Source organism: Tasmannia lanceolata, unplaced genomic scaffold (genome assembly GCF_043159265.1).
Source record: "Tasmannia lanceolata isolate RefF3 unplaced genomic scaffold, GAP_Taslan_0.1 ptg000002l, whole genome shotgun sequence".
NCBI lineage: Eukaryota > Viridiplantae > Streptophyta > Magnoliopsida > Canellales > Winteraceae > Tasmannia > Tasmannia lanceolata.
The window spans coordinates 45,694,068-45,717,083 of record NW_027518679.1 but is presented as its reverse complement, the minus strand read 5'-3'; the positions used below and the strand labels follow the sequence as shown (position 1 = coordinate 45,717,083).

General features: G+C 40.6%; 2 long non-coding RNA genes across 5 annotated transcripts in view; one reads left to right on the top strand and one right to left on the bottom strand.

Moving 5' to 3' along the window:
* The window catches only part of LOC143875496 (uncharacterized), an 82,535-nt gene that overhangs the window by 47,128 nt on the left and 12,391 nt on the right, over positions 1 to 23,016 (bottom strand). The gene's annotated exons all lie outside the window — the stretch shown is intronic.
* LOC143875483 (uncharacterized) lies at positions 840 to 5,627 on the top strand. The gene is made up of 2 exons (XR_013250129.1): positions 840 to 946; positions 4,198 to 5,627. It is a non-coding gene; the product is annotated as an uncharacterized LOC143875483 (long non-coding RNA).

Here is a 23,016-nt window from a genome sequence, read left to right as displayed (position 1 = left end):
GGGCCCGCTAATGTGGGGCCCGCTAATGTGGGACCCGTTTGTGTGGGGCCCGCTAATGTGGGATCCAATTGTATTCAACGAGAGAATAAGGACAGTCATCATTTTCTTTGGTTTTAAAAATGGGCGTAATGAGTAGTTTTGGTTTTCGTATGGCATCCGATGCCTTTGAAAATTGTTTTTTATTTTTTTATTTATTTTTTTGCAAAATTTAAGGGAATTAGGGGGGACAAGAGGGGGACAAAAACTATCATTTCCTCCCCTCATGATGACTCATGATGGGGTTTTCTGATCTCTCTCTCTCTCGCGAAGAAAAAGGAGAGGAGGAGAACAGCAAAGGAAAAAAAGAGAAAAAAAACGACAGTGGAGAAGTGTAGACACCCCATTTTGTTTTGTTTTAATCAACAAATAAATTAGTGTGTTAAATCCATGTGAGAACCCCCTCTATCATTGATTTATATGTTTTAGGTTATTAATATCTTGATCTGACTTTACGGATCATCAATCGGGACAAAATAAGCTAGGGTCACTTCATAGCCCGGACCCTGATTCCATTCCGAGACCCGATTTCCGTAAATCGTTAGATCAATGGCAGATCATGACCTGGGTCTAACCATCCAAAACCACCTAACCTCTCCTCTCATCCTAACCATTCAAACCTCACCTAACCTCACCTAACCTCTCCTCCCATCATAACCATCCAAACCTCACCTAACCTCACCTAACCTCACCTAACATCACCTAACCTCACCTAACCTTACCTAACCTCACCTAACCTCACCTAACCTCCTATCCCATTCTCCTATAAATACCCTCTCATCTCACCAAAGAAAGGAAGGAGGAAAAAAAAGAAAAGAGGAGAGAACCCCTCTCTTAGAAAATTCAAGCCCTCTCTCTAGACCAAATCCCTCTTCTCCATAAGTTTGCATGGAATATCGTCTACAAAAAGGTATGTCTTTTGGAATTTTATTTTCTTTTCTATATTTGTAGGATTGAGTGTTGTTTTGCGGATATTTTGGTTGATGTCATGTTTAATTTTGTACTAGTTTGGCCTTGGTCATGTTCTCACTTATGCTAAATATAATTAATGTGTTAGGGTCATTAGAACCTATTTGCAATGGGATGTTGAAATCATTGGCTTGTTAGGGAATTTAGATTTCTTTTGGGAAAACAATTCATTAAAAATTTTGAACATTTACAAGAAAGAAAACTTGAATTTTACATGAATTATCAAAACCCATTTAATTTGGCTTACAAAACCTCCATCTTTCAATTGATAACAACAGCCCCCACTCCAATTTGATAACAACAGCCCCCACTCAATCTCAAGAACCCAATATCCATACCCCACCTTGCCAAGTAGATAAAAACAACCCCTTTTTCAAACATCCCATTTGAATCTAATCTCAGGCCCATTCAAGCCATTTTTCATATTCACCGTCTTTTAATCACTAAAAAAATAAGAACTATCAAAAGAAAACATGGGGGTGCCAATATCATTCCCGTCATAGTGCTAGCTGTTAGACTTTAAACAGATTTTTCGACCTCTAAACAACAGAATCGTGGGAAATGGTTAACTACAAAGTCGTAGATATTTTCGTGCCGTTTCCAACGAGTATTCGTGCTAGATCAGACAGCGAGCGGTTAAAAAGTTAAGTCCAAAATGGTTGCGGCACACCTTTAGGCATTTCCAGTTTAATGTTGCTGTCCTTTTGTTTGCAACACAAATTCGAACCTCTAAATCACAGATTTACAAACAATGGAGAACTACAAAGTTGTAGCCCTATAAAAGATCTTTCCAACGCATGTTTGTACGTTGAATTTGGCCAAGCGGTTAAAGAGTTACGACAGTTTTAGTGGGCTGCATTTGTCAGATCTTTTAATGGTCAATGGTTTGTCGAATTTGTGCAATTGTCAAAACTTGGTTGTGTTAACGTCATTTTCCAAACCAAAATCGAAAGACATTAATCTAAAGTACATCCAACCTAAAATTAACAAAACTAAAATTCACCCATTTAAAATCCACTGATAAAAATCCGTTAAAAGCCATTAACCAAAAGACCACTAAAAATTTCAAATGAAACTAAAACCTTCTAAATAAACAACTTTAAAAGCTACCAAACACACTAAATACCTTCAGATAATAAAAGCTTCAAGAAAACTCTAAAAGTTTCCACAAACCCAAAAGAATTCGAGATTCCCAAGAGCCGGTGGATTCAAAATTCCTTTAGGAACCCTTAGAGCCCAATTTAGGAACACTGGTGTCGTGTCGTGTCGTGTCCTAAGTTTTAGGGAGTCTTAGGTTTTAGGGAGTCCTAGAGTCAGGAGTCCGGCCTCATCACGGACGCTTGCTATGTATAGCAACCGTGCCATAGGTCTAGTTACACTAGTCACCCAATCTTTCCCTAGGACAAGCCTAGTAAACTAGGATGTAAGGCAAACCTGCATTAGTCTAAGGGACCATTTGCATTTAGATGAGAATCATATAGCATCTTAGATGAAATCTTAAGATAATAAAATCCTCAACTTGAATTAAATAACTTCTCCTAAAACTGTTGAAACAGTCAATCTCGTCTAGGTCGGTGTCCTAGTTGAGTTAGGCATAAGTAGCTTAGCTTAGGTGCACCGAACTACGTCGACTCTGATCCCAGTGAGGCTTGGGTACGTAGGCAGCTTGGATGTCTGATGGCATACCACCCGCGAGTCGGCACCACAAACAAATTGTGGTGTTTTGTATATTAATTTTCTTGTAAATGCTTAATCAAATCACTTAGGACTTTCCATGAAATTAGAATTTTAGGAGAACTTTCACTTAGATTGAATCCAGACAAATTAATAAATCAAGATACACATTTAGGATTCACATTGAAATTAGATCATAGGATGCATGTCACTTAGTTCGCACATTAACATAGAGTTGAATGAGCCATTTAAAATAAATTTAAAAGAGTTAGCTTTTGGAATCGAAGACCGATTATCGGGCAAGAATGGTGCATGTGGTGGATAACTCCCCATACCTTCCATTCTCGTAACCAGGTAGCGAGTTTAGATTTCTGGTTAATTACGGGTCCTAGATCCCACATCTAGGTGGCGACTCTGTCAGTCTCTTTCGTGTGGAATTCGGATTGCCTTAGTGATCCCAAGTTCACAGGAAAGATTAATTCAAATCAATAATAAAATGCACACGCCAATCGCGTGGATACGAGAGACCAAGAGAGAGAGAGCGGCGGCTCGCGCCCCACACCCCTCTCGCGGGATCGGGTACCACAGTCTGGCGACTCTGCTGGGGACCACCTAACTTCATTAAAATTTCAAAAGATAATTCATTTGAATTTAATTTAACTGGCTCATAAAAACTCTATACTTGTTAGATTAGTTTGTCTTGTTTTATTTTCTCATCACATTTTACTCGAACTTAACCTAACAAAACCTGAGGGCATCATAGATTGCGCAAACATATTGCACACACTTACATCACTTGCATCTAAACTCTTGCATCTCACGTGCACACACGTCCTATTTTAGGAACCCGGAGTGTTATCTAGCATGGTTGACTGGGATTTCATCACCTGGTGCCTCTGTGCTAGAGAAGCATTCCACCCTTAGCCTAGTACCTTTATGGTACGTAAACGGATCTCTTGTTCACGTACTGATACGCCGGACACTGGTACAGTATATCGAACAGGGATTCGCGCTAAGGGAACTCTTGGCCTTACCCCTAGATTAACCCACACATGCATGTAGTATACGAACACATGTGCATCATGTGTGTGAGCCTAGTTTAGGATATCCTACCCATTGGTGTCTAGATTAGGCCGTGGTCCATCTTCCAATGGTCACGATCGGTCCTTAGATACACGAACAAAGTCATGAGTCGAGATTCTCTCTCCACTCCGATAGATTAGGATTAGGGTTGATGCCTTCAGGTAACACTGATAAAATGTGAAAAAAAAAAAAAAAAATTTCCCTTTGGGTTAGGATATAAATCCCATAATTTTCAAAGATCTCATAGGATTAGTCATTCATGATCTATCCGTTGAAAGCAATCTTATGCTATCTCATCTAATCTTTTGATCGTGCGTCTTTCGTTCTTCTGTCATACGATTCGATCGTATCTTCATGCCATCCCCTAACTGGCAGATGCAGAATCTCACAATCTTTCGATTATGCGTTCTCATGATCTGATCATGCCTGGTCCAGATAATCCAATCTTGCTTGTACCCCTGGTCTGTTCCTCCTCTAGGGGCTACCTTTTTCAAGATTATTTTGCTAAGTCCTTCAGAGTTCACTCTCAGAATCATTGAGCTAGGGGCATTTCCCTATGCGAATCAGTCATCATTGTCCAAAATTGAATGTATCAGCCATGATGATGTTCAGAACGAACCAGCCTTCGCCGAGCCTTCAACGCCAAACAGTTGCAGCAGTTAAAGTTTTAGTCACTTACTATTTTATGTTGAGTCAGTCATCATGGTCAGTATAATTGTTGAGTCCGGTCTTACAGTTAAAGGTCAATGCCTAGTCCAGGCAAGTTATCTTTTGTTTCTCTTTCTTATTTAGAGTTGTGAATCGTGAGCATGTTCAGGATAGGTCGTCTGATGTAATAGCTTTTCTTTAAATAAAATTTCAGTCAGTTCCAAAAAGTTCACTTGTGTCTGTTCTTAAGTGTGCTTCTGATCTTAAAATAAGACTCCCTCCTCAAATGAGGACAAAATTGACGAAACTCCACTTGAGTCACAGCAATTACTTGAACGAGAGGAGGAGCGCCAATCCCAACCTTTCAAAGATGAAATTGAAATGATAAACACTGGCACTGAAACTTTGATTCAGTGAATGCCGATTGAAAATACATTACCCTCTAAAGAGTGTGAAGAATTGATAAAATTATTTCAAGAATAAGAAGATTGTCTAGAAAAGCTACAACCGATACCAGGGGCAAGACATAGATGGAAAGCTCAAAGAAAATGAAGAAAGTGAGAAGATATATGCTATACAAGGGGCATAGAGTGGAAACAACTTTCATATTTCCAATCAATGACCTTGGTTCTCAAATTCATAGCAAAAAGCCAACAAATTCAAGATGAAAAGTTCAAGAGCAAACAATGAAAAGTGATCATCAGATATCGAGAGTACGAATCCATAGATGGAGGATGTCAAAGAACAAGTTTCGCTCTATGAAAGTCGAAAGCACACTTTAGAATCTTGGAAGAAGAAGATCCATTATCTCTTACCTGGAAATGCCGTCAAACTCCGTAAAAAAAAAAAAAAAACAAAACAAAACAAAAAAGAAAAAAATAATCAGTACCAGACGGACTCTAGCCAATCTGAACATCGGAAGGCCCCCTTTGGCCGATTAAATCCCAAAATCAAAACCCAATGTCAAAAGAATACCGATTTGCAAACCCTTCGAGCCTAAATCAAATTTTCTTGAAAACCCATCAAACTTGGGGCATTCCCCCGAACTACACGAGACCTGATCCCTACACTGGGGTACGTAGGCAGCTCGGTTAAACCGAGTTCGGTCGATTCAAAAGAAAAAGAAAAAGAAAAATCAATCGTTCCAAAAAAAAAGAGGGACAAGTTCCAAAAGAAGAGAAGATAATTATTCCAGAAAGAAAAGAAAAAAAGAAAAATCAATTAACCTTCAAACAATTTATTTTCAAACTAGGGGCATTTGCCCTGAACTACACACGTCCTAATTCCTACATGGGGATATGTAGGCAACCTATTCACAGGTTCGGTCGAAATCTTTGTTGAACCTTAAGCCATTCTTTGAAAAGCCCTATCCTACCTATAAAGTCCTTCCGGTGTTCAGAACTAATGATCTAGGTCCCGAAACAAAAAAAAAATGATGATGAATAAAAAAAAATGGAGTTTGAAGATCTGCTAGACTGAAAACCTGAAAGGGCGGTTTAGGCAAAATTTAAGATCATTCCCCTGTTAAGTTGAAAACCCGAAAGGGCGGCTTAGGCAAAAGCTAAGGGGATAGCCTGCTGAATCGAAAACCTAGAAAGACGGTTCAGGCAAAAGTTAAGGCTACCACGGTCCGCCAAGTTAAAAACCCTGAAGAGGTGACTTGGTCACGGTAAGAGAATCATTATAAGAAGGCTACAGCCAGTATCAAGACTGAAGATCAACTGAAGTTCAAGCAAATTTATAAGAAGGTTACAGCCGGTATCAGGACTGAAGATCAATTGAAGTTCAAACAAATTCAAGTGACATCCTCAAAACTGGGGGCATTGGAGCTAAGCAATCCTAGGAGTTGTAATTAAATCATTGAGGCATTACTGTTTTAAGGAAAAAGTCCAGTGTTTACCAATTGAAAAAAATATTCCTTGAAAGGATAGACTTACCAAATAAAACGTTAACTAAGTCAGAAGCATTACTGTGTCTGTCAGTGTAGTTAATCAATCGTTGTTATTCTATGTTCACTCCTTTAGAGCTCCTCAATCCTTTGAGTAGTGCCTTTTATCTAAGTTTTCTATTTAAAAAGAGTCAATCGTCATCCATATGTCCAAATGATGCAACTGTCTCGGTGAAGGAGGCCCGGCCTCGTCAGCTCCCTGCGATTGTACCTGAAAAAGTTCGAGAATCTAGTCAAACAGCTATATTTCAAAGATGATCAACCCAGAAGAATTCAGAAGTAGAAACATCAGAAAGCCCAGCTTCCGTAAAAAGATCATACCCCAGGAAGGCATCTTAAGCTTGGAAGAGCCTCAGATGCAATGATGGTCGAGCCAATTTCTCAGAAAGATGAACCGTTAAAATTCAGAATTTCCTTCCAGTTAGTTAAATACTTTCCTGGTCAAGAAATGTTTATCTAAACACCTATCAAGAGGCAAGTCCCACTTTTCCATGATTATATCCAAGAGAGCCGTTGTTCTAGATTACCAATTTCAAGTGTCTTGTTCAAGGTTTCAGTCATCCAAATCCCCAAAGACAAGACCAGCAGTCTCTTTGAGAAAAATCTTGTTGAAGTTTCATAAAAGTGTTTCTAATCCATTCTTGTTAGTAATGGTTCTTCGGTTTGCCGTTTCATCATTCGTCAAAGTCCTAGTTTCCGATATCTTTGTCGGGCACGATCCATAATATCCCCGATTTCATTGAGTTCAAAAAAATAAAAAATTCATCAAATCCAATCTTACGTCAAATTCAAGTTCATGGAAAATCTCTAAATTCTTCGAGCCCGTTTGTGAACGGTACCTCTTTTCTCGAGCCCATTTGCAAATGGCCTCGTCTTCTCCTTGAGCCCGTTTGTGAACGGTGCCTCATCTCTCGAGTCCATTTGTGAATGGTTTCGTCTCCTCCTTGAGCCCATTTGTGAACGGTGCCTCATTTTCTGAGTTCATTTATGAATGGTCTCATGTCCTCCTTGAGCCCGTTTGTGGACGGTGCCTCATTTCTCAAAAAATCAAAAATTCATCAAATCCAATCCCCAATTCAAAAAATCCAATCCTACGTCAAATTCAAATTCATAAAAATCTCTAAATTTTTCATTGTTGAATTCATCAATCAAAGCTATCTTGTGTCGTCGAGCCCGTTTGTGAACGGTGCCTCATTTCTCGAGCCCATTTGTGAATGGTCTCGTCTTCTCCTTGAGCCCGTTTGCGGACGGTACCTCATTTCCCAAAAATAAAAATTCATCAAATCCAATCCCCGATTCAAACAAATCCAATCTTACGTCAAATTCAAGTTCATGAAAAATCTCATGTCCTCTTTGAGCCCTTCTGTGAAAGGTGCCTCATTTCTCGAGGCCGTTTGTGAATGGTCTCGTCTTCTCCTTGAGCCCGTTTGCGGACGGTACCTCATTTCCCAAAAATAAAAAATTCATCAAAACCAATCCCCGATTCAAACAAATCCAATCTTACGTCAAATTCAAGTTCATGAAAAATCTCATGCCCTCTTTGAGCCCGTTTGTGAACGGTGCCTCTTTTCTCGAGGCCATTTGGGGATGGTCTCGTCTTCTCCTTGAACCCGTTTGTGAACAGGTTTCTCATTCTCTGAGTCCATTTGTGAATGGTCTCATGTCCTCTTTGAGCCCGTTTGTGAACGGTGCCTCTTTTCTCGAGGCCATTTGTGAATGGTCTCATCTTCTCCTTGAGCCCGTTTGCGGACGGTACCTCATTTTCCAAAAATAAAAAAATTTATCAAATCCAAATCCTTAATTAAAAAATAAAAATAAAAATCCATTCCTACGTCAAATTCAAGTTCATAAAAAAATCTCTAAATTCTTCGAGCCCGTTTGTGAACGGTGCCTCATTTCTCGAGTCCATTTGTGAATGGTCTCGTCTTCTCCTCGAACCCGTTTGTGAACAGGTGTCTCATTCTCTGAGTCCATTTGTGAATGGTCTCATCTTCTCCTTGAGCCCGTTTGTGAACGGTGCCTCATTTTCTGAGTCCATTTGTGAATGGTCTCGTGTCCTCTTTGAGCCCGTTTGTGAACGGTGCCTCATTTCTCGAGTCCATTTGTGAATGGTCTTGTCTTCTCCTTGAGCCCGTTTGTGAACGGTGCCTCATTTCTCGAATCCATTTGTGAATGGTCTTGTCTTCTCCTTGAGCCCGTTTGTGAACGGTGCCTCATTTCTCGAATCCATTTGTGAATGGTCTTGTCTTTTCCTTGAGCCCGTTTGTGAACGGTGCCTCATTTCTCGAATCCATTTGTGAATGGTCTCGTCTTCTCCTTGAGCCTGTTTGTGAATGGTGCCTCATTTCTCGAGTCCATTTGTGAATGGTCTTGTCTTATCCTTGAGCCCGTTTGTGAATGGTGCCTCTTTTCTCGAATCCATTTGTGAATGGTATCGTCCTCCTTGAGCCCGTTTGTGAACGGTGCCTCATTTCTCGAGTCCATTTGTGAATGGTCTTGTCTTCTCCTTGAGCCTGTTTGTGAACGGTGCCTCTTTTCTCGAATCCATTTGTGAATGGTATCTTCCTCCTTGAGCCCGTTTGTGAACGGTGCCTCATTTCTCGAGTCCATTTGTGAATGGTCTTGTCTTCTCCTTGAGCCCGTTTGTGAACGGTGCCTCTTTTCTCGAGTCCATTTGTGAATGGTTTTCTATCCTCCTTGAGGCCGTTTGTGAACGGTGCCTCATTATCCAAGTCCATTTGGGAATGCTTCTTATCCTCGTTGAACCCGCTTGTGAGCGGCGTCTCATCTCCTTCTAAAAACTGTTTGAGAGCGATCTTTGTCCTTTCCCTTCAGAATCCATTCGAAAATGATATCTCATTCTCTAATTGCCCGTTTGTGAACGGCGCCGCATCGAGTTTTTATTATTATTCAAGTTCTAGGGTTTCATCTAAGGTTTTGCATTATGTTAAGGTGCGTTGTATCTAGAGAGTCCTTTGTCGATTAAAACTACGCAAAATGGTTCTGTCATTTTTAACTTTGGTATTCAATGACTACGTCATCTCTACCAAAGAGGGGCATCTGTAGACACCCCATTTTGTTTTGTTTTAATCAACAAATAAATTAGTGTGTTAAATCCATGTGAGAACCCCCTCTATCATTGATTTATATGTTTTAGGTTATTAATATCTTGATCTGACTTTACGGATCATCAATCGGGACAAAATAAGCTAGGGTCACTTCATAGCCCGGACCCTGATTCCATTCCGAGACCCGATTTCCGTAAATCGTTAGATCAATGGCAGATCATGACCTGGGTCTAACCATCCAAAACCACCTAACCTCTCCTCTCATCCTAACCATTCAAACCTCACCTAACCTCACCTAACCTCTCCTCCCATCATAACCATCCAAACCTCACCTAACCTCACCTAACCTCACCTAACATCACCTAACCTCACCTAACCTTACCTAACCTCACCTAACCTCACCTAACCTCCTATCCCATTCTCCTATAAATACCCTCTCATCTCACCAAAGAAAGGAAGGAGGAAAAAAAAGAAAAGAGGAGAGAACCCCTCTCTTAGAAAATTCAAGCCCTCTCTCTAGACCAAATCCCTCTTCTCCATAAGTTTGCATGGAATATCGTCTACAAAAAGGTATGTCTTTTGGAATTTTATTTTCTTTTCTATATTTGTAGGATTGAGTGTTGTTTTGCGGATATTTTGGTTGATGTCATGTTTAATTTTGTACTAGTTTGGCCTTGGTCATGTTCTCACTTATGCTAAATATAATTAATGTGTTAGGGTCATTAGAACCTATTTGCAATGGGATGTTGAAATCATTGGCTTGTTAGGGAATTTAGATTTCTTTTGGGAAAACAATTCATTAAAAATTTTGAACATTTACAAGAAAGAAAACTTGAATTTTACATGAATTATCAAAACCCATTTAATTTGGCTTACAAAACCTCCATCTTTCAATTGATAACAACAGCCCCCACTCCAATTTGATAACAACAGCCCCCACTCAATCTCAAGAACCCAATATCCATACCCCACCTTGCCAAGTAGATAAAAACAACCCCTTTTTCAAACATCCCATTTGAATCTAATCTCAGGCCCATTCAAGCCATTTTTCATATTCACCGTCTTTTAATCACTAAAAAAATAAGAACTATCAAAAGAAAACATGGGGGTGCCAATATCATTCCCGTCATAGTGCTAGCTGTTAGACTTTAAACAGATTTTTCGACCTCTAAACAACAGAATCGTGGGAAATGGTTAACTACAAAGTCGTAGATATTTTCGTGCCGTTTCCAACGAGTATTCGTGCTAGATCAGACAGCGAGCGGTTAAAAAGTTAAGTCCAAAATGGTTGCGGCACACCTTTAGGCATTTCCAGTTTAATGTTGCTGTCCTTTTGTTTGCAACACAAATTCGAACCTCTAAATCACAGATTTACAAACAATGGAGAACTACAAAGTTGTAGCCCTATAAAAGATCTTTCCAACGCATGTTTGTACGTTGAATTTGGCCAAGCGGTTAAAGAGTTACGACAGTTTTAGTGGGCTGCATTTGTCAGATCTTTTAATGGTCAATGGTTTGTCGAATTTGTGCAATTGTCAAAACTTGGTTGTGTTAACGTCATTTTCCAAACCAAAATCGAAAGACATTAATCTAAAGTACATCCAACCTAAAATTAACAAAACTAAAATTCACCCATTTAAAATCCACTGATAAAAATCCGTTAAAAGCCATTAACCAAAAGACCACTAAAAATTTCAAATGAAACTAAAACCTTCTAAATAAACAACTTTAAAAGCTACCAAACACACTAAATACCTTCAGATAATAAAAGCTTCAAGAAAACTCTAAAAGTTTCCACAAACCCAAAAGAATTCGAGATTCCCAAGAGCCGGTGGATTCAAAATTCCTTTAGGAACCCTTAGAGCCCAATTTAGGAACACTGGTGTCGTGTCGTGTCGTGTCCTAAGTTTTAGGGAGTCTTAGGTTTTAGGGAGTCCTAGAGTCAGGAGTCCGGCCTCATCACGGACGCTTGCTATGTATAGCAACCGTGCCATAGGTCTAGTTACACTAGTCACCCAATCTTTCCCTAGGACAAGCCTAGTAAACTAGGATGTAAGGCAAACCTGCATTAGTCTAAGGGACCATTTGCATTTAGATGAGAATCATATAGCATCTTAGATGAAATCTTAAGATAATAAAATCCTCAACTTGAATTAAATAACTTCTCCTAAAACTGTTGAAACAGTCAATCTCGTCTAGGTCGGTGTCCTAGTTGAGTTAGGCATAAGTAGCTTAGCTTAGGTGCACCGAACTACGTCGACTCTGATCCCAGTGAGGCTTGGGTACGTAGGCAGCTTGGATGTCTGATGGCATACCACCCGCGAGTCGGCACCACAAACAAATTGTGGTGTTTTGTATATTAATTTTCTTGTAAATGCTTAATCAAATCACTTAGGACTTTCCATGAAATTAGAATTTTAGGAGAACTTTCACTTAGATTGAATCCAGACAAATTAATAAATCAAGATACACATTTAGGATTCACATTGAAATTAGATCATAGGATGCATGTCACTTAGTTCGCACATTAACATAGAGTTGAATGAGCCATTTAAAATAAATTTAAAAGAGTTAGCTTTTGGAATCGAAGACCGATTATCGGGCAAGAATGGTGCATGTGGTGGATAACTCCCCATACCTTCCATTCTCGTAACCAGGTAGCGAGTTTAGATTTCTGGTTAATTACGGGTCCTAGATCCCACATCTAGGTGGCGACTCTGTCAGTCTCTTTCGTGTGGAATTCGGATTGCCTTAGTGATCCCAAGTTCACAGGAAAGATTAATTCAAATCAATAATAAAATGCACACGCCAATCGCGTGGATACGAGAGACCAAGAGAGAGAGAGCGGCGGCTCGCGCCCCACACCCCTCTCGCGGGATCGGGTACCACAAGAAGAAAAAATTCGCAGAGAGAGAGATCCCCATTTTTTTCAAATCCTAACCCATGCTTTTCCGATCTTTTTCTTCTTTTCTGGCAAGATCCGACCGCCGGATTTTCTCCACATCACTCCCTTCACCACTTGTTAGCCACCGTACTCCTTCTTCTCCGGTAAAAGCTCCTTCTCCGGTAGAATTTTAAGCTCCGATCCTTCTCCGGTCAGATCCATCGGATCTCCGATCCTTCTCCGGCAACCTCTACACCTCCAATCCTACGGCTTCCATTTTCTCCGGCCGTGTTCCGATCGTCTTCCCCCATTTTCCTCCGGCCTTTTCTGCAAATCTGAGATTCATTTTTTCCGATCTAAGCTCCGATCTGAGATCCTTCTCTGATACTTCTCCGATCCATCTCCGATTCATTTCCGATCCAAACCTTAGCTCCGATCGTCTTCTCCGATCTTTGTAATCCGTCGCGATCTCCTCAATTTACTGCAAACCTATTCTCTTACTGTTGATCGAGGAAGAACCAGAGTAGATTGGACCAAAGCATAGCTAGAATTGACTCAAAAAAAGGTATTTCCCTTCATAATTCTTCTCATTTTTTTTTTATATACTTTCAATGCTTATGCTTAGAACTGGAAATTTAAATCATGTTTTCTCTGGATGTTAGCTTTTCCTGTGTGATTTTTTATTTTTTTTTTATATATACAAAGTTTATGTTTCAGTTGATTGTATTTGAGTAGATTTGAATAGGAATCTGGTTTTGTTGTTTTAATGGATGTTCCTAACAATTTGGTTAAAAATAATAATAAGAGAAAAACTACTGTGAAAGGAAGTCTTCGCTGGATTTTCTGAGATTTTGATTGTAATATTTCTAGTTATGGGGGCCCGTTTGTGTGGGACCCGCTGGTGTGGGGCCTGCTGATGTGGGACCCGCTGTGTGTGGGACCCGTTTATGTAGGACCCGCTGGTGTGGGGCCCGCTGATGTGGGACCCGCTTGTGTGGGACCCGCTGATGTGGGACCCGCTTGTGTGGGGCCCGCTGATGTGGGACCCGCTGTGTGTGGGACCTGTTTTGTGTGGGACCTGTTTTGTGTGGGACCCGTTTATGTAGGACCCGCTTGTGTGGGGCCCGCTTGTGTGGGGCCTGCTGATGTGGGACCTGTTTTGTGTGGGACTCGTTTATGTAGGACCCGCTTGTGTGGGGCCCGCTTGTGTGGGGCCTGCTGATGTGGGACCTGTTTTGTGTGGGACCCGTTTATGTAGGACCCGCTTGTGTGGGGCCCGCTGGTGTGGGGCCCGCTGATGTGGGACCCGTTTATGTGGGACCCGCTTGTGTGGGGCCCACTGATGTGGGACCCGTTTTGTGTGGGGCCCGCTGATGTGGGGTCCGCTGATGTGGGACCCGCTGGTGTGGGGCCCGCTAATGTGGGATCCGCTTGTATTCAAAGAGAGGATAAGGACAGTCATCATTTTCTTTGGTTTTAAAATTGGGCGTAATGAGTATGTTTTTTTTGTTTTCTTTTGGTATCCGATGCATGTAATGATTTTTATTTTTTTTATTTTTTTATTTTTTTTGAAAAATTAAGAAAATGGGGGGGGACATGAGGGGGACAACCACTCTCCTCATGATGAGTCTCCCTCCGATCTCTCTCTCTCTCTCGCGAAGAAAAACCAGAGGGAGGAAAATAGCAGAAAGAGGAGGGGAAGAGTCCTTGATCTTCTTCTCCGGTAGTTTGGCCGGAGCCAAGACCGCGCCCGATCCAATTTGCGCCTTCACATCGTCCGTTTACTGTGTGAGCTTTCAATCATTTATCTTCAGCTCTGTTGACTCCAACGGAATCCGAACTCCCAACTCCGACGATTTCGTCAATTCTTTAGTCCACGCCTGAGGATTCAGTTTCAGAGTTCCTGTCCTCAAGGATCAGGCTATGACAGAACGTTTCTTGAGCCAACCTCTTCCCTTCCTGCCTTAGAGTTTTTGCAGGTTAAGGGATTTCCTTCTCTTAGAGTATTTAACTAGTTAGAACCCTTCTCAGGGCAATGATAAGGTTACTTGGAGCCCATTTTTGTGTGTGTTTGGGAGACTCGCCCGGTCTCATTCTCTCGTTAGTCCTCTTTGTGTGCCGTTTGGTTTTGGGAGAACACCCTACTCGGCTTGGCTTCATACCCCTACCTTTATGGGTATTGGGTTGCACATTTGTTGCACCCTAGGGCTAGGTAGCTGTCCGGCCCGGCTGGGTGTTTCACCTTTGCCAAATATGCCACGGTCTCTTATTCCTTTTAGACCCGCCCGGTCTCATTCTCTTGCTAAACCTCCTCTTTGTGCGCCGTTTGGTTTTGGGAGAACACCCTACTCGGCTTGGCTTCATACCCCTACCCTTATGGGTATTGGGTTGCACATTTGTTGCACCCTAGGGCTAGGTAGCTGTCCGGCCCGGCTGGGTGTTTTACCTTTGCCAAATATGCACAGGGTCTCTTATTCCTTTTTACGTCATTTGTGTCTCGGAGACAAGCCTCGTCTCATATAGAGAGTTTCCCCTTTAGGAGGCTTACCTAGCCTCATGTTAGAGTGGCCTCCCCTTTTAGAGTTGAGTCTTTAACTCGGTAGTGTTATTAGAGAGTCTCTGACTCATTTGTTCCCCCCCTTTAGTGTTTTTAGTTAGGAGTTTCTCCTTTAGAGTTGTCGTTATTTCATTTTGATTAGAGACTAACTCAGTCTTATTAGAGCTTTGCTTGCTTGGGATCTTGGATCGTTTTCTCTCTTCTTGGGACGCTATCTTTCTTGTTGTGGTTCGTCTCTTTGAGGCGTTAGTTGCTTATTCCGGGTTTCCCCTTTTGGATTTAGGGCTTTGCCCTAGTTTATGGTTGTTCTTGCGTGTTCCCTTTAAGATTGAAAACATTTAAAGGTCCTAAGCATTGGAAAAGCTTTAAAATCCAAAAAACATTAGAAATTTAAAACTCAAAAATATTTGAAAAAACTTTAAAAATATCAAAAACATTTGAAAATATAAAAAACCTTAAAAAAATCTGAAGTGTGAGTGTTTCTTTTAGAAGCGTAGTTTGAGAGTTCGTTTCGAACTACGTTGGCTTGATCCTCTCTCACGAGGTACGTAGTGCAGCTTGGGATCCATATCCCAAGTCCAGCCAAACTTTTTTGTAAATAAATGTTTTAAACCTTCTTCAAAAACCTTTAAAATCTTGTTTTCAAAAGATCTTCCTCTAGAGTTAGGAGTTTCTCCTAGATAGAGAGTTTTAGAGTTAGGGTTTTTCTTTTGATAGGTTGTTTGATTGTTTGTTTGTTGTGTGCTTGTTTTAGAGTTAGGGGTTTGTCCTAGAGTTATAGGAGCGCCTCCGTCCGGTCAGTTGGCGATTCACATCGCCGACCGATGACTAGGTCTTGGATACGTTAGCAATCCTATTGTTTTCCTTAGGGCATACAGCCTAGTTACACGTAGGTTGTAGGAACCACCTGCATTAGCCTAGGGCTAATCTGCATTTAGTTAGGGCATATAGGGTGTCCTAAAATTCACAATTCACTGGAATTTAAATAATCGTACAATAAACTTTAATAACTAGTCCGGTCTTTTAGATCGAGTCTAGGATAGAGGTCTAGGTGTCTTAGGCATCCTAGCTTAGAATAGGCGCGAAGAACTACGTTGCCTTGATTCTCGTGGAGGCGGGGATACGTAGGCTTCTTTGGATGAATACCAGACCATCCGAGGACTCGGGCTAATAATTTAGAGTCTTAGGATTTGTTGTATTGTTATTGTGTGTTTTGATGTGTTTTTCTTATTTTCTAGTACTGATCCTATACCTTTTAGCTATAGCTTGCATGTGATTGCACATCAGAACTTAGACACCCATTAGGCATGTCACTCATAACCTAGCTATGCTTAGGTGCCACATCTTTCATTTTATTTTATGTGTGCTTATTATTTTATCCTCAGGAAATGCATGCTTAGGTAGACGAATCCTGAGGATTGTTCCCATTTCACATGATTTTTACCCAAACTTCTTTGGAGTTAATAATAAATGGCATAAGAGACCAGGTGCTTGCACTTGGGCGAATTGGGGGCGCCTAACCCCTTCCCCATTCGTCATCAGGCACGGACCTTTTGTATCTCTGGTTATCCATTGCAAACAGAGCATTTGTTTTGGTTCCATGGCATGTCCATGGATGGCGACTCTGAGTTATTTTCAGATATATCTTGGTTTCGAGCCCTGGCTCCGGATCAGGATGCATCTCTTTCTTTTTATATCGCCACTCATGCTATGCTGTGAGGGTGGCATCCGTTTCGAGAGTTCCTTGGTAGAGCTCTCCTTCACGTTGTGGAGATCTTAGAGGATTGCGGGTGGGATCTCGCGTCCCTCGGCACTCGTCCTCAGGATCGGGGTCCACACCACCCCATTTTTCTTACTTGCACCACTACTTTCTAATACAAAGCAAAGGAAAATGTCAATTAGGGGGTGCCTTGAGGTAGCTTAAGAGAGGCTAAAATGAGCCCCAAACCTCTATAAATAGGAGTTTAGAGCTCTAATTTAGGGATCTCTTTCTCATTTGCTGATTTTTGTCTTTTTAAGAGTGAGAAAGAGTGAGAAAGAAGAGAGGGAAAATGGATCTTGTTACAAACCCTAACCATTTTTTTTTTCACCGATCATCTTCTTCTCCGGCCGTTTTCCGGCAAGCTCCAGCTACGTCTCCGGTCGTCTAACTTGATCTTTGGCTAACATCTACCCTACGGATTCATCATCTTCTTCTTCATCCTCTGCAAAGTTTCTTGGATCTCACTTAAACCCAAGCTCATTTTTTCGATCGGAATTCTATCTTCTCCGGCAAACTTAACCGGATTCCGGCCACAATCCGACCGGTCATCGGCCAACATCATCCTCGCAGATCTCTTTTCTTCCTTCTAACCTCTACATTTGTCATTTTCTTAGTTTGAAAACTTAGACTTTCGCTCCAAACCCTAACCGAGTTTTATCCAAACCCTAAACTTCAGCCAAGATTCATTTTTCCGGTCAGCATCATAGATTCCGGCCATTCGAAATCAGATCCGGCGATCTTTTAAAATCCGGTGAATCTTGCTCGTTTCGGCCACGTGCTCACATTTTCTAGAAATTTATTCCGTCCGGTAATTTCACGGCTCTTTTTCCGGCAATTCTCCACGAAATCCGGCGGCAGCTCCTTGAAATTTCATAGAGAAAGAAAGTGAGGTTACTTTCTCCGATGACTTTTCTCAGAGAAATTGAAGATACAAATGATTTAAGGTCTCGAGTGAGGGAATTTGGAGCAGAGAAATAAGGAGGAGTTGATTTGGAAGCTCTTTTGATTTAGAGCTTTGCATATGTAAAAGAAAACGAGGAGCAAATTCCAACCATCTAAAGGTCAGCCTAATGATCTAGTTCAATTATGAAGGAGCAGTTCTTAGAAATCTCATTGGATTCAAATGTTTATCCTTCATTAGTTTCATCGGTGAGTGATCATTGTCATGACTTGATTAGTATAGAGCATATTTGTGCAGGCATCTAAATATTATAGTGTCCTTGTTAATTCTCTAGACAATTTTACACATGTTTTCAATGATGGTATGAATCTAATTCATTTAGATATGTAGTTGACCTTATTTGAATAGAGGATGATTGAGTTATATGTGTTCTTAAGTATAATAGTATACCTAGCATTATTCTTTAGATGCTACAGTTGAGAATCATTGATTTTGTCCCATTGCTGAATGATGTTTGAGCACATAATTACTTTCTTCTTTGCATTTGCTTGTTCTGTTTCTTATTGTCTGTGGTACAACTGCTCAATGGCCATATTTTACATATGTTTATTTTTGGGATAAATCCTCAACTTACATAAAAAAAAAACTGCTTTAACCAACTCATGTATGGTCCATGTCTAAACCAGGGCTAGCATTTTGCCTAATGGTGTGCTGCCACTCAATTTAAACTGTCGTAATCATCCATGCCTTGTGTAAAATTGTTGCCCCTTGCTGCCACATGGTCTGAAAATGTTATTGTTTTGAATGCTGCCTTGTTTGAGCATCTTGTCTACATTCATATCCTTTCATATAATCTTGGATTACATATTGTATATTTGGTGCACTTGAATATTCAGAAACTTGTTTCACGTTTCACAACTGCTTTTATCATCCGGGGTGTAAGTGTTTTCTATCTTCACCTGCTAATATAAAAGAGAATAGGGTTGAGAGATTGTGCAATTATCAGTAGAATAAAAGAAATATGCTCACATTATTTTATTCGCTTTAAAAGGTTTTGATCTTGTTTTTAGAATAAATAATAGGGCGATGAAGGCGCTAGCCCAAGCCCATCCTTAGGGGACTTGCACAGTCCAAGTAGCCGTCCCCTCGTTTATTTTTAAGGCTTGCCCAGTCTTTTAGATATCCTTAAGCATTAGGAGCCTTATCATTGCAAGGGCAATGGAAGAGCTATCTAGAGCCCTTCTTAGGAGACAGGCCTTGTCTCATTTATCCTAGTGGTTATCATCTTTTTGAGGAGACAGGCTTTGTCTCTTTTGCTTTTCTCGTCATATCTTTTAGGGAGACATGCTTTGTCTCATTAGGTGGTCATTCTCATATAGATTCGCCCAGTCTTACTAGCACCCTTCTTTATTTTTTCTTCTTTTAGGAGACTACCCTAGTCTCATTAGCACTCCCCTCTTAGGTTTATGCGCTGGGAGTAAGTCTTTTTCCACTAGCATAGGAATCCGTCTTTAGTGTAGGGAGTCAGTCCTATCATCATAGGGGTTAGATTTCTTTCCAACCTCTTATCATATCATGTTTTTTCTATCCGCTCTTGCAAGGTATAGGATGCTGTCCAACCCTTGCAGAGTCGTGTTTCTGTCTTTTTCCCCCGCAAAGCATAGGATGCTGTCCGACCTTTGCGGGATTCCAGAAGTCTGTCCTCCCCTTATGATGATAGTTTTCTATCCTCTAGTGTCAAAAATATCAAAAACATCTAAAAAACTAAAAATCTCAAAAATCTTAAGTCATTAGGAGAGTAGTTAGGAATTCTATTTCCGAACTACGTTGGCTTGATCCCTTTCAACAGGGTACGTAGTGCAGCTTGGGATTCACATCCTAGGTCCAGCCAAACCTTTCAAAATAAACATTTCAAACCTTTCAAAAAATTACAAAAATATTTCAAAACCTTTTTCAAAAAGATCTTCCTCTAGAGTTAGGAGTCTGTCTTAGCTGTTTGCAGTGTTTAGAGTTAGGAGGCTGTCCTGATTTGTATTGATATGGTGTGTCCTGTCGTGTGAGTGTCCCTAGAGTTAGGAGGCCTCGAGTCGATCGGTTAGACATTTAGTCGAACCGATGGCTAGACTAGGAAGCATATAGTCAGCCCATGGTTTTCCTTAGGTTGCACAGCCTAGATACACATAGGATATAGGGCCCACCTGCATTAGCTTAAGGCTAATCAACTTGCATTAGTTAGGGCATATAAAGAGTCCTGAAAATTACAATTCACTCGAACTTAAGCAATTGTATAAAAAGCTTTAAAAAATCAGTCGAGTCTAGTGGATCGAGTTTAGGATAGCGGTTTTAGATGTTTAGGCATCATAGTTTAGAATAGGTCATCGAACTACGTTGACTCCGATTCTTCCCGAGGCCGGGATACGTAGAGCAGCTAAGATGGATGGCCATCTTGGTCCGAGTCAATGCATTAGAGTTTTAGGACTCATTTTTTGTCCAGTCATGTATAAAATTGAATTGTGTTGTATGTTTTGCTGTGTTTTCTTACTTTCATATACAGATCCTATACCTTTAGCTGAAGTATGCATGTGTTTGCACACCAGAACTCAGACACCAACTAGGTATGACACTCATAACCTAGCTATTTTTAGGCGACACTTCTTTCATTTATTTTGTGTGTGTTTATTAATCATCTCCGAGACATGCATGATTAGATAGACGTCTTCTCGGAGATATTCGTTCCCATTTCATATGACTTTAGCTCAAAACTCTTCAAAATCAATTATAAATGGCATAAGAGACCAGATGCTTGCACTTGGGCGGATGATGTGCTCTTTAGACCTTCCGATTTCGTAACCAGGCACGAACCTTCTTTTTATATCTCTGGTTATCCGTTGCAACAGAGCATAGTATGGGATCCTTGGCCCACTTCCTTGGATGGCGACTCTTCTTTGTTTAAGGTACACCTCGAATCTGGGCTAGTCCCCGAATCGAGAGGTATCTCACCTTTGCATCGCCACTCATGCTGTGAGAGGCACATTCTTTCGAGAGTTCCTTGGTAGAGCTCTCCATTCACGTGGATGATCCATAGACTGCGAGCGTGGGGGTACGTCTCTCACCGCCCCTCTCTCCGGATCGGGGTCCACAGGCTGGCGACTCTGCTGGGGACATCTTTCGAGATATTGCCTAACTCTGTTAAAATGCCATTTTTATTAATTTTGAAGAATTTTGAACTAAAGTCATTATCAATGGGAATTTAATCGATTAGAATCCAGGGGCACCAAATAGGTGTTTAAAACAAGGAATTCACACATTGCACAGCATACATCATTTTTATTTTATTTTTTCTTTTATTGATTTTTATTATTATTGGCTCCATGGGATAGATATAATGCGTGCCTCATGGGATATCACTATCCAGATGGTGCTGTTGTATCTATTACCAAGCTATGCGCCGGTGCTGCAGCCGTAAACACTAGGCGTACTTGTGTTTACAGCAGCCGATGAGCAATGAAGCATACTATGTATAACACTAGACGTACTTGTGTTATACATTATAAGTATGGATCATAAGCATAGTACCCGATATACTGAGTCCGGAGCTCTACTTTCATTTTACATATATTATGTACATGAATATATTTGCTGACTTAGTGAAACCCCAATTAGGATCTGCATGTGCTTATATATATATATATATATATTGCATTCATATAAGGACGAACATGTATTGCTTATACATGTTGAAGCCTAGATTTAGGAACCATATCCTATCCATAGATTATTGTAGCTCACCCTATGTGACTACAACGCGGTCCTAGTACACTCACATGTCTGTCTTGAGTCAAGCTTCTTGACTCTGCGGAATTATATTTAGGGCTGGTGCCCCTGGTTAGGATATATATGTATATGTGTATATATTGATTATTAGATTACGGCTTACTCCTTTGTAATGTTTCCTATCTAATTCAATCAGTCCTATTCTTTGAGATTTAGATTTGGTTGGTGACTTCTACTTGTCATCGTTATGACCATGGTCTTTTTTCTGATCTTTTGATCATAGATCTGATTCATACCTTGTATCATTGATCCATATTCCATATATTTAGATTAGGGCCTACCTCTTAGTTAGGTTCTCCCTCGTAATCTAATCAATTCTTTCTATTTTATCCATTATGTGGATTATCATTAGATTATTGGTTCTTTATCCATAATCTATTCCTTGATCTATTGGTCTTAAAATTGATCCGTATTTTTCATTATTATATTGGGGTTTACCTCTCAGTTAGGTTTTCATTCCTAATCTAATCAATTATCCCTATCTATTCATTCTTTTAGATTATGATCAGATCGATGGCTTCTAATCATCATTCTTATGGTCACGATCTATCCTTAGATCTTTTGGTTGCAAATTCAACCCATCTCTAAATGTCGTCATTCATGGTCAGTCCCTCACATCCCTCCGATGACCATATTCTGTTTTTCACTCATGAGCCTATCTTGCCACCATCATTTGAGTGCAAGTATCCTTGCTGGGAGTCCTATACTACCGAGTTTATCCATATACCCTTATGATGACTTGTGGGGTCCCTTTGTGTGGCCGTCAGGCTGCCGAATTTTACCCAACACATTTTTAGTGTGATTGTTATCCTTTAGACTTGCTGACAAACTCTATGTGCTTATCTTACCACATCTCCTTGCATAGATGTTATGCTGCCGGATTTTATCCATGGGAAAGATATATTCGCATCATCTCTTGTTTCAACTTGCATATGAGATTTTCATTTGATTACCCTATATTGAACTATAGTGTTTGTCAATTCCATGACGGGAGTCTGACCTTGTTGACTTCACTCATTTGCAGTACCTATTTCTATTCAACCCACACTAGAACCTATGGCTGAATCCGGAAATACTCTGGCTGAAATGAATGAATTGATGAAGACTATGCTTCAACAGATGAATAATATGAGTGAGGAGATAGTCCGTCTGAAAAGTGATAGAGGTTCTGCTTCTGAAAGACTTGCACCTCAGCAAATTCCGTTTATACCTCCTCCACCCCCGGTGGCAGCTAAGCCTGTTGTATTTCCAGTTGAGGATGACTTTGATGAAGAGCAGTACGCAGAAGAAAACTATCTTCCCCATCTTGATAGACCAGACAAGAGTAAAGGGATAGCTGACAGGTTGGATATGCTCACCCGAGAAATGGAAAGCATGAAGTTCCAAGGCCCTAAAAAGCTGAACATGGACGATTTCATGATAGCCCCAGGTGTTGTTCTTCCTCATAATTTCACAGTACCTGATCTTGATAAGTATGATGGGACGGGATGCCCCACAAGCCATTTGAAGTCCGTCATTCCTATTTTGCAACAGCATGGCCTCTCTCCAGAGCAGATTGCCCTCGTATTTCCTCGATCTTTAGTCGGAACTGCAAAGAAATGGTTTTTGAGTTTGAAGTCTGATGAGATCAGAACCCTAGAAGACGTCGCCAA